The sequence below is a fragment of the Nyctereutes procyonoides genome, unplaced genomic scaffold (genome assembly GCF_905146905.1).
Source record: "Nyctereutes procyonoides isolate TBG_1078 unplaced genomic scaffold, NYPRO_anot_genome, whole genome shotgun sequence".
NCBI classification, from domain to species: Eukaryota; Metazoa; Chordata; class Mammalia; order Carnivora; family Canidae; genus Nyctereutes; species Nyctereutes procyonoides.
In genome coordinates, this window is record NW_026575047.1 from 19053894 (window position 1) to 19066888 (window position 12995).

The 12995-nt window shown below is 40.7% G+C and overlaps 1 protein-coding gene across 5 annotated transcripts in view; it reads right to left on the bottom strand.

The window, feature by feature from the left end:
* Nucleotides 1-8435, bottom strand: part of SMIM14 (small integral membrane protein 14) — an 83182-nt gene extending 74747 nt beyond the window's left edge. Inside the window, exons 1-2 of one of the 5 annotated variants that reach the window (XM_055326350.1) lie at nucleotides 8170-8435; nucleotides 2797-2984 (exon numbers count right to left, since the gene is read on the bottom strand). The gene's annotated coding sequence lies outside the window, so the exon portion shown is untranslated. Of the gene's footprint in view, nucleotides 1-2796; nucleotides 2985-7610; nucleotides 7741-8169 lie in introns of all 5 variants that reach the window. The other 4 variants (XM_055326353.1, XM_055326352.1, XM_055326348.1 and 1 more) reach the window with 4 other exon arrangements.
* Between the last annotated feature and the right edge of the window lie 4560 nt (nucleotides 8436-12995).

Sequence of the window (12995 nt, forward strand, 5' to 3'; positions counted from 1 at the left end):
TTGTCCTCAAAATTTTGTCAGTTTTACATCACTTTTGCTAAGAGTAACAAAGAAACAAAATACATACTATGCAAAAAAAAAAAAGAAATTAACTTGTATTTTAAAAAGCACAGTGTAAGAGATAAAGCAAGATAGCAGCCAGAACACTGACCTCTAAGCCTGGTGCAAATACCATAAAGATGCTTACTGCACTCCTATCTTGATTTGAAAGATCTTTATTAGCTGTTAAATTTTGAAAACACTACATGTAGTACTTGTCAATGAGTGCAGTCAAGCAAAAACCAGCTTCATTTTGTATTTTTACAAAGCTGAGGGATCCCTGGGTGGCGCAGCAGTTTGGCGCCTGCCTTTGGCCCAGGGCGCGATCCTGGAGACCCGGGATCGAATCCCACGTCGGGCTCCCGGTGCATGGAGCCTGCTTCTCTCTCTGCCTGTGTCTCTGCCTCTCTCTCTCTCTGTGTGTGTGTGTGTGTGTGTGACTATCATAAATAAATAAAAATTAAAAAAAAAAAAAGCTGAGACTCACATCTGTGCTTTGATCTAAATTTAAAAAAGGAAATGAAAATTCATTATGAAAATAAGCAATGAGAAGGTAACTTTCTCCAAAACAAAAGCACTGAAGTTCATAATGTCATAAACAAAATAAAAACCCTATAATATATCTAAAAATTGGGTTTTAGTTGGGAACCAAGATTTTACTTTTTCAAAGGAGCTTTTATTTTTATTTATTTTTATTTTTTAAAGATTTTATTTATTTATTCATGACAGACACACAGAGGGGGAGAGAGAGGCAGAGACACAGGCAAAGGGAGAAGCAGGCTCCATGCAGGGAACCCGATGCGGGACTCGATCCTGGGTCTCCAGGATCTGGCCCTGGGCTGAAGGGGGTGCTAGCCACCCGGGCTGCCCAGGAGCTTTTTTTTTTTTTTTTTTAAAGCAATACACATTTATAGTTTTAAAATTCAAATATAAAAAGGTTAAAAAAATGCAAAAAGGTAACTCTCCTTTCTTCTGAAGCAACCTCTATTAAAAACTCTCATGCAAATTTTCTAGGCAGTACAAGTATATGTATGTTGTATATTACTCATCAAATTATGATTAAAGTCACTATCTTTCAAATCACTAAAATGCCTTAAATAAAACTTTTCAAAAAATAATTAGACTGGTTGCTCGAATTATTCAGAGCTTAGGTTAACTTTTAAAGCTAATGTTTCATCACTTATAATGGTGAAAAGCAGAAACTACATTCATAATCAACCTCAAATGAAAACTTTAAGTAATCCTTTTATTCAAAGTATCTTCTAAAATGTAGCCAGTTAAGGGGTGCCTGGCTGACTCAATCCAAAAAGCATAGAACTCTTGATCTTGGGATCACGAGTTCAAGCCCCCTGCTGAATGTAGACATCACTAACAAAATAAAACTTAAAAAAAATGTAGCCAGTAAAAAATGAAGTTTAGAAAATTTCTAAGGCCTTGGTAAAAAGCTCATTAAGTTAAACCAAAAAAAGGGGTGCCTGGGTGGCACAGTTAAGTGTCTGCCTTTGGTTCAGGTCCTGGGATCCCAGGGTCCTGGGATCAAGCCCTGTGTCATTGGGCTCCCTGCTCAGTGGGGAGCCTGCTTCTTCCTCTGCCTGTCCTCCTTGCTGGTGTTCTCTTTCTCAAATAAATAAATATCTTTAAATCAAACAAAACTCTAAGATACAAGCTTATATGGGTATCATATCTCATTCACACCAAAGATGCATTTTAAATAATTACATAAGAATGAAAGAAAATACATGTACAGAAATAACTTTTGAATGAGATTATAGATTTTGTTGTTTTGCGCATCATGTAGTACTATCTCTTGCAGCTTTTCAGTAACAAGTATGTCTTGTGTTTAAAAAAAAAAAAAAGAGAGGGATCCCTGGGTGGCGCAGCGGTTTGGCGCCTGCCTTTGGCCCAGGGCGCGATCCTGGAGACCCGGGATCGAATCCCACGTCGGGCTCCCGGTGCATGGAGCCTGCTTCTCCTTCTGCCTGTGTCTCTGCCTCTCTCTCTCTCTCTCTGTGACTATCATAAATAAATAAAAATTAAAAAAAAATAAAAAATAAAAATAAAAAAATAATTTAAAAAAAGAGGGGCTATTAGAAATCCATATCCAGTTCAGTTTTATTTTTTTTCCCCCAGTTCAGGTTTAAATAGAACAAAACAATTCATGAAAATAGTTCTACCAGTCTATTCTGACACCTGTAACAAGTAGGTTTATTTATTATAACTTCCATGAATCTGTAAGACAAAAAGACTACACAATACTGCTGTAACGAAGTCCATAAGCTTTGGGTCAAGGCAGAATTGGGTTTGAATCCCAACAGTACCAGTACCTTTACCCTGGACAACCTACCTAACCAGCCAGAGCCTATTTCCTCCAGTATAAATTAGGGATAACAGTATCTGACTTAGAGGACTGATGTAACCAGGTAAACAAAGTATGTAAAGGAACTCAAAGGACCAGCAAATATAACCATTAATAGTAAATATCATTACTGATATTCAAGCAGTTAACTGTTTTTTAATTTCAGACTCAAATAATTTTCAGCCCTTTTTCAAAATGGCTTTGAAAGTGCCCAAACTGCTCTTTACCCAATACAGGATCAACTCAAATGTGCTCAACTATAAAAACAATCATTCATATGGTTATGATTGATTTTTATTTTTTATATTTTTAATATATTTTTATATTTATATTTTTTATATTTTTATTTATTATATGGGTCAAAGCATGAATATACATATAAATACAAAACAAAAAAATACCTTTACTTATAAGCCTGTAGCAGTTGTCTAAGAAGTTGGGACACCAGCGGTTGAGAGTCTGCCTTCACCTCTGGGCCTGATCCCAAAGTCCAGGATCGAGTCCCACATCTGACTCCTTGTCGGAGGCCTGCTTCTTCCTCTACCTAGGTCTCTGCCTTTTCTTTGTGTCTCTCGTGAATAAATAAAATCTTAAAAAAATAAAATAAAATAACTAAGAAGTTTTACAATCTTAAAAAATCTTAATATACGTCAAAATATAACAAAGAACAGTTGGGAGTGCTAAACTTTTTGCAAAATCTTCACATTCCACATAATATCATTACCAATTTAGACAATTTAGTGTCTTATATTGAGGTTTTTGTTCTAAGTCCTATTAAATTATATGGAAAAAGATATAATTTCTTTTAGCAATGCACCTTTTACAAACCTAAAGTTGTAATTTTTTGTCATTTATTAGGCTTGTCCATTAGCAAGCCTACTGATTATCTAATTGATCCTCCCTGACCTCATGGGCCTTCCAATCAAATAGGGAATATAGGGACGCCAGGGTGGCTCAGTGGTTGAGCCTTTGGCTCAGGGCCTGATCCTGGATTCCCAGGATCAAGTCCTACATCAGGCTCCTTATATGGAGCCTGCTTCTCCTGTCTCTGCCTCTCTTTCTGCATCTCTCATGAACAAGTAAATAAAATCTTTAAGAAAAAAAAAAAGGCAAGATAGCCACAAACAGTTAAATACAGAAGGTGAAGTGATGGGAGCAGACATACGGCTATTTACAGAAACCTGAGGTGGGCAAGGACAGAGCTCTGGTAAAGGTCATGTGCGACCTGAGCCTCCAAAGATAAACAGCCAGGCTTAAAAGACCAGGAAGAAAGAAAGAAAGAAAAAAAAAAAAGACAGGGAAGAGTCTAAAGACAACCAATGTTTCTCTAGATTAACTAAGTTCCTCCACCACAAAAAAAAATCAACACACCAATCAAATTTAACTTTTTTTTTTTAAACTCATTTGGAAAGGGGTCTTGCAGTGAGAAATCTATTCAGTTATAATGACCCAATAATAGTTCAAGTAGTAAATCACCCAAATCAATGGAGAGAATGTAGGAAGAATTCAAAATGACTATACAAACAGATAGTAAGTGACAGGTTTTTTGGTATGTGGAACATAAAGAGAAAACACTTCAAATACTTTAAATTTACTGTAAGCTTGGTAGGCTCTCGATACAACAAAGCAAGAAGACCTAGAAGTCTTTGCAGACGTCACCTCCTTCTGCAACTTTGCCTGTGCAACTTCAGGCAAACAGACCAAAAAAAACAATTGGACTTCATTAAAGACTGGATTGGAAATGGGCAGAATACACTATTTGGCCCTTAACAAAAACATGGCCTTTCAAACCGAAGTACTATGTACAGTTCTAAACACTAGTTCAGAGGCAGCAGGGTACAGTGATTAATAGATGTGTTCAAATCCAACTTTCTGTCACTTACCATGTCACAGTTCCTTCACTTGTAAAATGGGAGTAAGAATACCTACCTTTGAGTTGTTGTACAATTAAATGAAAAACATGTAATTTTTTAGCATAGTACTTTTTTAAAAAAAAATTTTTTTTAATTTATTTATTCATGATAGTCACACACAGAGAGAGAGAGAGAGGCAGAGACACAGGCAGAGGGAGAAGCAGGCTCCATGCACCGGGAGCCCGATGTGGGATTTGATTCCAGGTCTCCAGGATCGGCCCTGGGCCAAAGGCAGGCGCCAAACCCCTGAGCCACCCAGGGATCCCTTTTTAGCATAGTACTTAAGGGTGTTCCCCAAAATGGTAGCTACCATTACTACTATAAAGCAAGAAGTAAATCTCCTAGAGAAATGTCATTAAAATATCAAGAGGGGAGCAGCCCGGGTTGCTCAGAGGTTTAGCCGCTTTCAGCCCAAGGCGGGATCCTGAAGACTTGGGAGCCTTCAGCCCAAGGAGAGTCCCACATCAGGCTCCCTGCCTGGAGCCTGCTTCTCCCTCTGCCTGTGTCTCTGACTCTCTCTGTGTGTCTCTCATGAGTAAATAAATAAAATCTTTAAAAATAAATAAATAAATAAATAGATAGATAGATAGATAGATAGATAGATAGATAGATAGATAAAAAAGATATAATACAATGTGGCCGTTCTCTGGCCCAAACACCAAGAATTACTGAAAAGAACCAAGGCACTGTCCTATTTTAAAAGGGGGAGGGGGCTAAAAACTAGGGTTTTTCCATATAAAGAACTCATCTAAAACAGCATGTTCAAGAGAAATACACACTTGTTCAGCAAGTTCATTCATTCAGCTAACATCCATTGAGTTCCTACTATGCAGTGAAAAGGACAGAGAAGGTCCCTATTTTCTCTGTTTAATTCCTAGTTTAAGAAATGGAATATAAAAAAAATAAGGAAATTCCAGGTAATACAAAATGTTATGAAGAAAATGGAAAGATAATTGGGGAGCAAACTCCTCAAAGAAACAACATATGAACTGAGACCTGAATGACATGAAATCAGCCACTGGAAAGTCTGGGAGAATATTGAAGCTACAGGGCACAGTAAGTGCAGATACCCTAAGGCAGGAACAAGCCTGGCAAGTTCCAGGGACAGTGCCAACAGGACTGGAAAACAGGAAGAAAGTGACGTGGCCAGGCTCCAGCTTACTAATGTAGGCAGAGGGATACAAGCAAGGTGAGTTAAGGGAAGGAGGCAGGGCCAAAACACGTAGTTTGGATTTTATTCTGACTGTGCTGGAAGGCTTTCCCAAAAAAAGGGTAACATAATCTGATTTACATTTTAAAGGATATCTCAGGCTGTAATATTCTCTTATATTCTCTGATATTCTCTTATTAAGGCTGTTAAGAGGAATGCACCATAAAAAGCCAAAGTGGAGGCAGGGAGACTAGGAGGTGAGAGTGAGAATGAGAGCTGGCAAAGGTAGAGGAAATAGTAATGAGAAGTAGTGGGCAAATTTAGAATGCATATATTAAACACTATCATTAAAGGCAAATCAGAGAAAAAGAACTAAGTCACACATAAGTAGTAAGCACCTGAGACTGATTACCCAAGAGATACAGAATAAAAATAGAGATTGAAAGGTTTTAAGTTAAGTTTGTGACTAAGGGACATGAATGGGTTATTAGTATATTGATGATACTTCCTAGTAAGTATCCTCTGAAGCTGAGGTGAAGGGGACATTTCCTTCTCTTTTGGCACCACCTAGAAGGCACTGGACTAAATGGGCATACATCCAAGACTCTTACTTGTGATTCATAAAGTAAAATCTTTCGGGACCTTACTGACAGAGGCCCGACCAGGTGGTCGGCTTTTGGAGCAGAACATAGCCATGGAAAAAGAAGTAAAGCTTTACCCAAATCAAATCACTAAATTAGCAAAACCCTTTTAAACTTCTATTATCAACTTATGCTATTCTATCCCTGCTCTCCCAAGAGTTAAACAAGAAAACCTTTTACTGTCACACAAAGCATATTAACTTCTTAATATTATCATAGAAGTCTGGGAGGAAATCTTTTAAAACCAAGATTTTAATCATTATGGTTTTGCAAACATACAGTGAATATATCCTAAAATTTAAGGTCCAAAAGTCCCTCTCTACGAAGATAGAAATTTTCTTACTCCAAAGTGCTACCATGTAGAAAAATCAGGTTACAGAAAAGCACACGCAGTATGATACCATTTTTGTGTAAAATGTGTTAACGGCCCAAAAAAAAAAAAAAAAAAAAAGCCTGGAAGGATATATAAATCACTACTAACATTTTGATTATCTCTGGATGGCAGGATTATCAATGACTTATTTTCTTTTTTTGCTTATCCATTGTAATGACTTACCAATTATAAGTTATTTCGTATAAGCTAAAATATTCAGTTCAAGTTACATAAAAGGTAAAAAAAAACAAAAACTTCGAGAAAACAATTTCATTTATCTAGATCAGCAGGATTTCAACTGTGGTATTAAGAAAAAAAGAGCTCAGCTGCATACACAGGAGAAAGCAAGCTGTTAAGAGGAGGTCCCTGGAACACCACACAAGGATACACCCTTCAAGGAAGCAGTCTAAACGCCTAAGCTCTCTTCCTGGATTTCATAAGGGGCAATCAATTGGCACATGCTTCTTCTTTCTTGCCATTTACCAAAGAAACACCTCCATTAATCACTTCTCTGGGGACATTTTTTTTTAAAAGGGGAGGGTTTCAAACACCAAGTTAGGGCAAAAAGGTCGGGTCCTCTGGTCTCCTCCGTGCTGTCGAGGGGCGCGCAGGGTGGCAGGGCTTGAAGCCGTCTACAGCAGAGGCATCTGCGTGGCAGATCACCTGAATTGGAAGGGAAGGCAAGCTTTCTGCAGCCCCCCCCCCTGAACTGGGCGGTGCGATCGCCTCCTAAGATAAAACTAAAACACCCGAAAGGTCTTACACCATCCAAGTTACTGTGCATGTGGAGCCGCCAACGGTTTCTGCAAACACACAGGAACTGGAAGGTCTCCTCAACAAACACAGGTATGACGTGCGTGAGGCTCATCTGACTTCTTGATGCCAAACCAAGACATTCTCTTAGTAAGGCCCTATCTTCAATTCTCCAAACTAGGACAACTCAAAACATCCTACTGACTTTCTACAGCTAGCAAATACCATCTTGGCCCAAACCCGAACCGCACACAGAAACAGCCACTTTGGAAAACTTTGGCTTTAACCGGCCACGCTAGACTTGCAAGCACTCCGGTAACCAGTTTGCTTTTATAAAGGGTGCTGCCTCTTTTTTTTTTTTACTGTCAGCTCTGGTTCCACTTACTGAACAAACAGAAAAAGAATACTTTCAATTCGCACCACAGTCAGGACCAAAAAAGCTCCCGCTTTCGGGATGGCAGCTTTCCTGTCTCGTCAATCACAACAAAGGACGCATCCTAATGACTTCATCAAACCTAGAGAAACAGAGGTAAAGGAGAACAGTGTGGATTTCAGGGTCTGTGGGGTTTTCCTTCCAGCTACGACTCTCTTTTTACTCCCATTATACGCCTCCACCCGAGCTGACGGTCTTGCCCTAAAAATAAAACCACCCGTAGCTACCCGTCCACTTTTTCCTGCTAAGCCCCGACTCTGGTTTCCTGCAGAGAAAGCCAAATTGCAGGCTCTTCTCCGCCTCGCTCTTCGCCGGGGGGCGGGGGGGGGGCGGGCTCGGCGGCCGCGGGCTTCTCCCGGTGCACAGGCACCAGCCCGGCGGGAGAACCGCCGAGCCGGAGAAGCCAGCCCCGCTCTGCTGCAGCCGCCGCAGTCCCCCAGAGCCTGAGGAGCCCCCAGGGTGAGGGGAGGGTGGGCCGGCAAACGGCGGTGGCGGAGGGGGAGACACTCACCCGCCCAGACAACAACCGACGGGGCGGGGAGGATGGGGGCCGGGACCAAGGCTCGGCAGAAAGACCGCCTGAAGCTTCCGGAACGCCGCGGCCGCCCGGGACGCCGCGGCCGCTGCTGCTCCTGGCCGCTGGCTTCCTCCCCTCCTCTGTTTTGATTCGACTGACCACGTCACTCTAAGCCACGAGACCCGGATCTGCCGGCTCCCGCGGGCGGCGGCGCAACAGATTGCAGCGACTCGAGACCCCAGCGGCCCGCCTGCGGAGCATGCGCGCGCCCCGCGCCTGCCCAGTGCGTCGGGGGAGGCGGGGCGGGCGCGGGCGCTACGGGCGCGAGCGACGCGCTCTCGGCGGGGGCGCGGCGCGCGGGGGTTGCAGTTCCGGTTGGGAGGGGTGGGGCCGAGCGCCGCGGAGTGAGGAGGGCGAGGCCCCGCGGCTCTGGGGAAGTGGCCCGCCTGACCTCTGTTTCGTCTTGGGTGAACCACGTCGTGGGCTGGGCGTCTGCCTTTGCCGGACTTGGTGGCTTTCTCAGACCCGAGGGCTTAGAATAGCGAGGGGACGAGTGGAGGCGGCCGCAAGTTCGCGTTTGCCGAAGGAAGGCTACCTCTGGAGAGTTGGTTTGTTGTTTTTTTTTTCCCCCCCTCAGGCCCCGACGAAAATAGAATTTAGTCCTATGCACAAAAGAATGTCAAATGTAAAAAAAAAAAAAAAGAAGAAGAAGAAGTATGTCAAACGTCGAAGTCCCCGGACCCCTGCAGCCTCCCTAACGTTCTCACAGCCGGAGAGGGGTCTGAAATGAAACTCAAGAGAAATGTTAAAGGGACTATCAGCAACCAGGGGAGATAGTGGAGAATGGGCAGGGACGAGGCTTTGTTGCGGGGACTGGGATGCTGGGTGAGGAGAAAGAACCTCGCTTCTTTTGGACCTGGTTGGTGTTTCCTACTCTCCCACCCTTCTGGCCTTCCTAGTTTCCCAGCTAAACCTTTGGGGCCCTAGAAACTGCCCAGTTTGGCAAAACTTGGAGCTACTTTGCTTTAGAACCATGAGTTAACAGACTTTTTAATGAGAACAGGACCAGTGGCAAACTCAAGATTCCAAGCAAAGATTTCACAAAGGCGTATCTTTGCCAATCTTGCAGAAGAGGTAAAAGTTAGCTGTTAAAAAACAAAACAAAAAGCCTCTTCCTAACACCGACTGGATGAGCTTTTCACCTCTCCGAATTGCTACCCATCAATTATTATTATTATTAAATCTTCTCACCTGAGTCACCTGCAGCACATTAGTCGTAGGATCTGCAAGGTCCTTTTAATGTACGTGGATGTCGCACACAGATAAAGACTTCTAGAAAATTAAGTCTCTGGTAAGACTCCAAAGTATTTCCTAGTTATTTAGCAGATTACAAGTGAATAGAAGCCAAACTTCTTGACCCTGAATCTGCCATCTTGAACTCGATTTACTCAAATTTAGAGAGCTTGAGGTGGAATCTAGTACCCTAATGAAGTTGAGGTGCTGACACTATAGCAGAGGGAACTTTCATTTGTGGAACAGAAAGTCTTGAATGCTTGGGCGCACTCATGTGCGCAGATGTGTTTGAGAACCCTGTTTAAAACAGTATGTCACAAAACTAAAATTGTAGGGGCTGTTGCAAAATTATCAATACTTGCTTTATAAAGTAACTTATAGGAAAATTAAGACATTAGGATCCGTGGTAGGCAGGCAGCTTCCAAGGTAACCTCCAATGATTCTCACGTCTGGAAATGTAGTCCCCTCCAGCCCTTTGAATAAGTACTAGTCCCATCCGTAGAATACAGCTGAAGGTGTGTGACTTCTGAGACTAGGTCATAAAGGCACTGATTGCAGCCTTTCACCTCATTCTTTTGGGTTGCTTGCATTGGAGGGAGCTAGTGTATACAGCACTCTGCTCAAGCAGCTCTATGAAGGACCATGTAGAGCGGAACAAGAGCCTTCAGCAACGGCCGCACCAACTTGCCAGCCATGTGAGTGACTGGGCTGATCTTGTAACCCCAGCCAAGCATTGGATGACTGCATCCCTGCCCCAGCATCTGCTTGCAATCTCATGAGAGACAGAAAGGGCCAGCTTTACTCACAGTGATGTGGGATCTTACGTGGTTTTTGCCCAATAGTAAAGTTCAATCAACGCTTCTAAACTTGAAACAGTTTAGAAAACAAGAAGCATGTGTGTAATTCTACTCATAATTTGAAGAATAATATAGAATTCCTACCACAGTACCTGGAACATAGTAGATACTGAATAATTACTTTTTTTTAAAGGTTTATCCATTTTAGAGACAGATTATGTACAAATGCTTGAGTCAGGGGAGGGGCAGAGGGAGAGAATCTTCAGACTTCCTGCTGAGCTCCAGTGCCCAAGGCAGGGCTCTATCCCACCTCTGAATAAATATTTGTTGAGTGGACACATAAAATTAAAAGACACACCGTTTAGAAAATGCTGGAAATATCGATAAAGGAGTAACACCATAATATATGAAGGACTCCTACAAATCAATAAGGAAAATATTAATGCCTCTAATACATGTGTAAGTATAGAGTATAAACTGATGATCCACACACAAAAAGGAGGTACAAATAACTAATTTTGAAAATTGTCAATCTCATCAAAATGCAAATTAAGGTGTACCTGGGCGACTCAATCAGTTAAGCATCAGGACTCTTAATCTCAGCTCAGGTCTTGATCTCAGGGTCATGAGTTTAAGCCCCACATTGGCCTTGGTGCTGGGCATGGACCCTACTTAAATAAATAAATACAAATTAAAGTAAGATCTTTTTTACTACTCTATGGAGAGTTTAAAGATTTTTTGTTTTTAAGTAATCTCTACACCCAACATGGAGCTCGAACTCACAACCCTGAGATCAAGAATCTCATGCTCCACCAACCTAGCCAGCCAGGCACCCCTGGAGATATTTTTAAATAGGAGTATCTAATATTGATACTGTTAGCACTATTGGTAGAAATTTAAGTTGACATTTAGCTTTTTGGAAGTCAATTTGAGAATATATACAAAGTTCTATAAAAATCACAGCCATTGGCTCAATTTCACTATTAGGAACTTAATTAAAAAGTTAGTAAGAGGGATGCCTGGGTGGCTCAGGGGTTGAGCATCTGCCTTTGGCTCAGGTCATGATCCTGGGGTCCTGGAATCGAGTCCTGCATTGGGCTCCCTGTGAGGAGTATCTCCCTCTGCGTGTCTCTCATGAATAACAAAATCATTAACAAAAAAAAAAAAGGTTAGTAAGATTATAAAGATATTAATTGCATTTATATGATGGAATAAAAATGTGGAAATGACCTATTTGAACAATGGTTATGGAATGAATAACTTTGTTGCATTGCATGTTAGGATCTAAGAAACTTTGAGTATAGAAGTAATTTAAAACAGATTTTAAGAAACTTAATCACATTTTATATGATGGAGAAAAAAATCTAGAAATAATCTAAACATAATGGTAATATAATGGAGGAATATGTTAAATTGTGTGTTAGGGATTAACAAACTTCAAAGTTTCTTCCCTTTCTGAACCAAACCCAACTTTGATTCTTGATCTAAAGAAGAAAGCATTCTGAGAGATTTTCCTAAAACTACTGACATTAGTTACTAGGGGTGGGAGGCAAGTGGAGAGGAGTAAGTGGTGAGGGACTCCTTATGACATTTTACCCTTTTGTATGGTTTGAATTTTTAAAGATCCATACATTAGTTTTGCAATGAAAACAATTATTAATTTTTTTTTACTTTTTTTTATGGTTGCATTAGGCTGCCTGTCTATATACAGACTGCCATAACAAAATACCACAGACTGGATGACTCAAACAACAGAAATTTATTTTCTCAAAGTTCTGGTGGTAGGAAATCCAAGATCAGGGTGCCCACAGAGTTGGTTTCTGGTGAGATCTCTCTTTCTGGCTTACAAATGGCCACTATCTGGCTGTGTCCCCACATGGCCTTTCTTCTGTGCAAAGGCCCTCCTGATGTCTCTTATAAGGACGCTAATGCTATTGAATTAGGGCTTACCCTTATGACCTCATTTAACTTTAATCACTTCTTTATAGGCCCTATCTTCAAATATAGTCACACTGGGTGGTAGGGCTTCAATATATGAATCTGAGACATAATTTAATCTATAGGAGTGGTTAAATATATTAACATAAAGTTTACCATTCTAACCATTTTTGAGAATACAGTTCTATGGCATTGAATACATTCATGCACCACCCAGGTACCCCTCACTTAGCATAATTTAGGGTCATCCATGTAGCTTATAGCAGAATTTCCTTTCTTTTTAAGGCTGAATAATATTCCATTGCATGTATATACCACATTGTGTTTATTTGTTCATCCACTGATAAAAACTTGAGTTACTTTCACCATTTGGCTTAATGTAAAACTTCTCTGAATATGAGTACAAATATCTATTCAAGTCCCTGCTTGTTATTCTTTTAGACATTCTTTAGACATTTTACATTCCTACCAACAGTGCATGAAAGTTCCAATTTCTCTGCATCCTCACAAATACTTGATACTTTTTTTTTTCATATTTTCCATCCTAATGGGTGTGAGGTGGTATATCATTATGGCTTTGATTTGTGTTGTCCTGATAATTAGTGATGTTGAAAATCTTTACATGTGCTTATTGGCAATTTGTATATACTTCTTTAGAGAACTGTCTATTCAACTACTTTGTTCATTTTTTAATTGGGTGGTTCTTTTTTTGTTGTTGTTATAGGATTTCTCTATATAGTCGATATTAATCCCTTATAAGATAGATATATAATTTGCGAATATTTTGTTTCA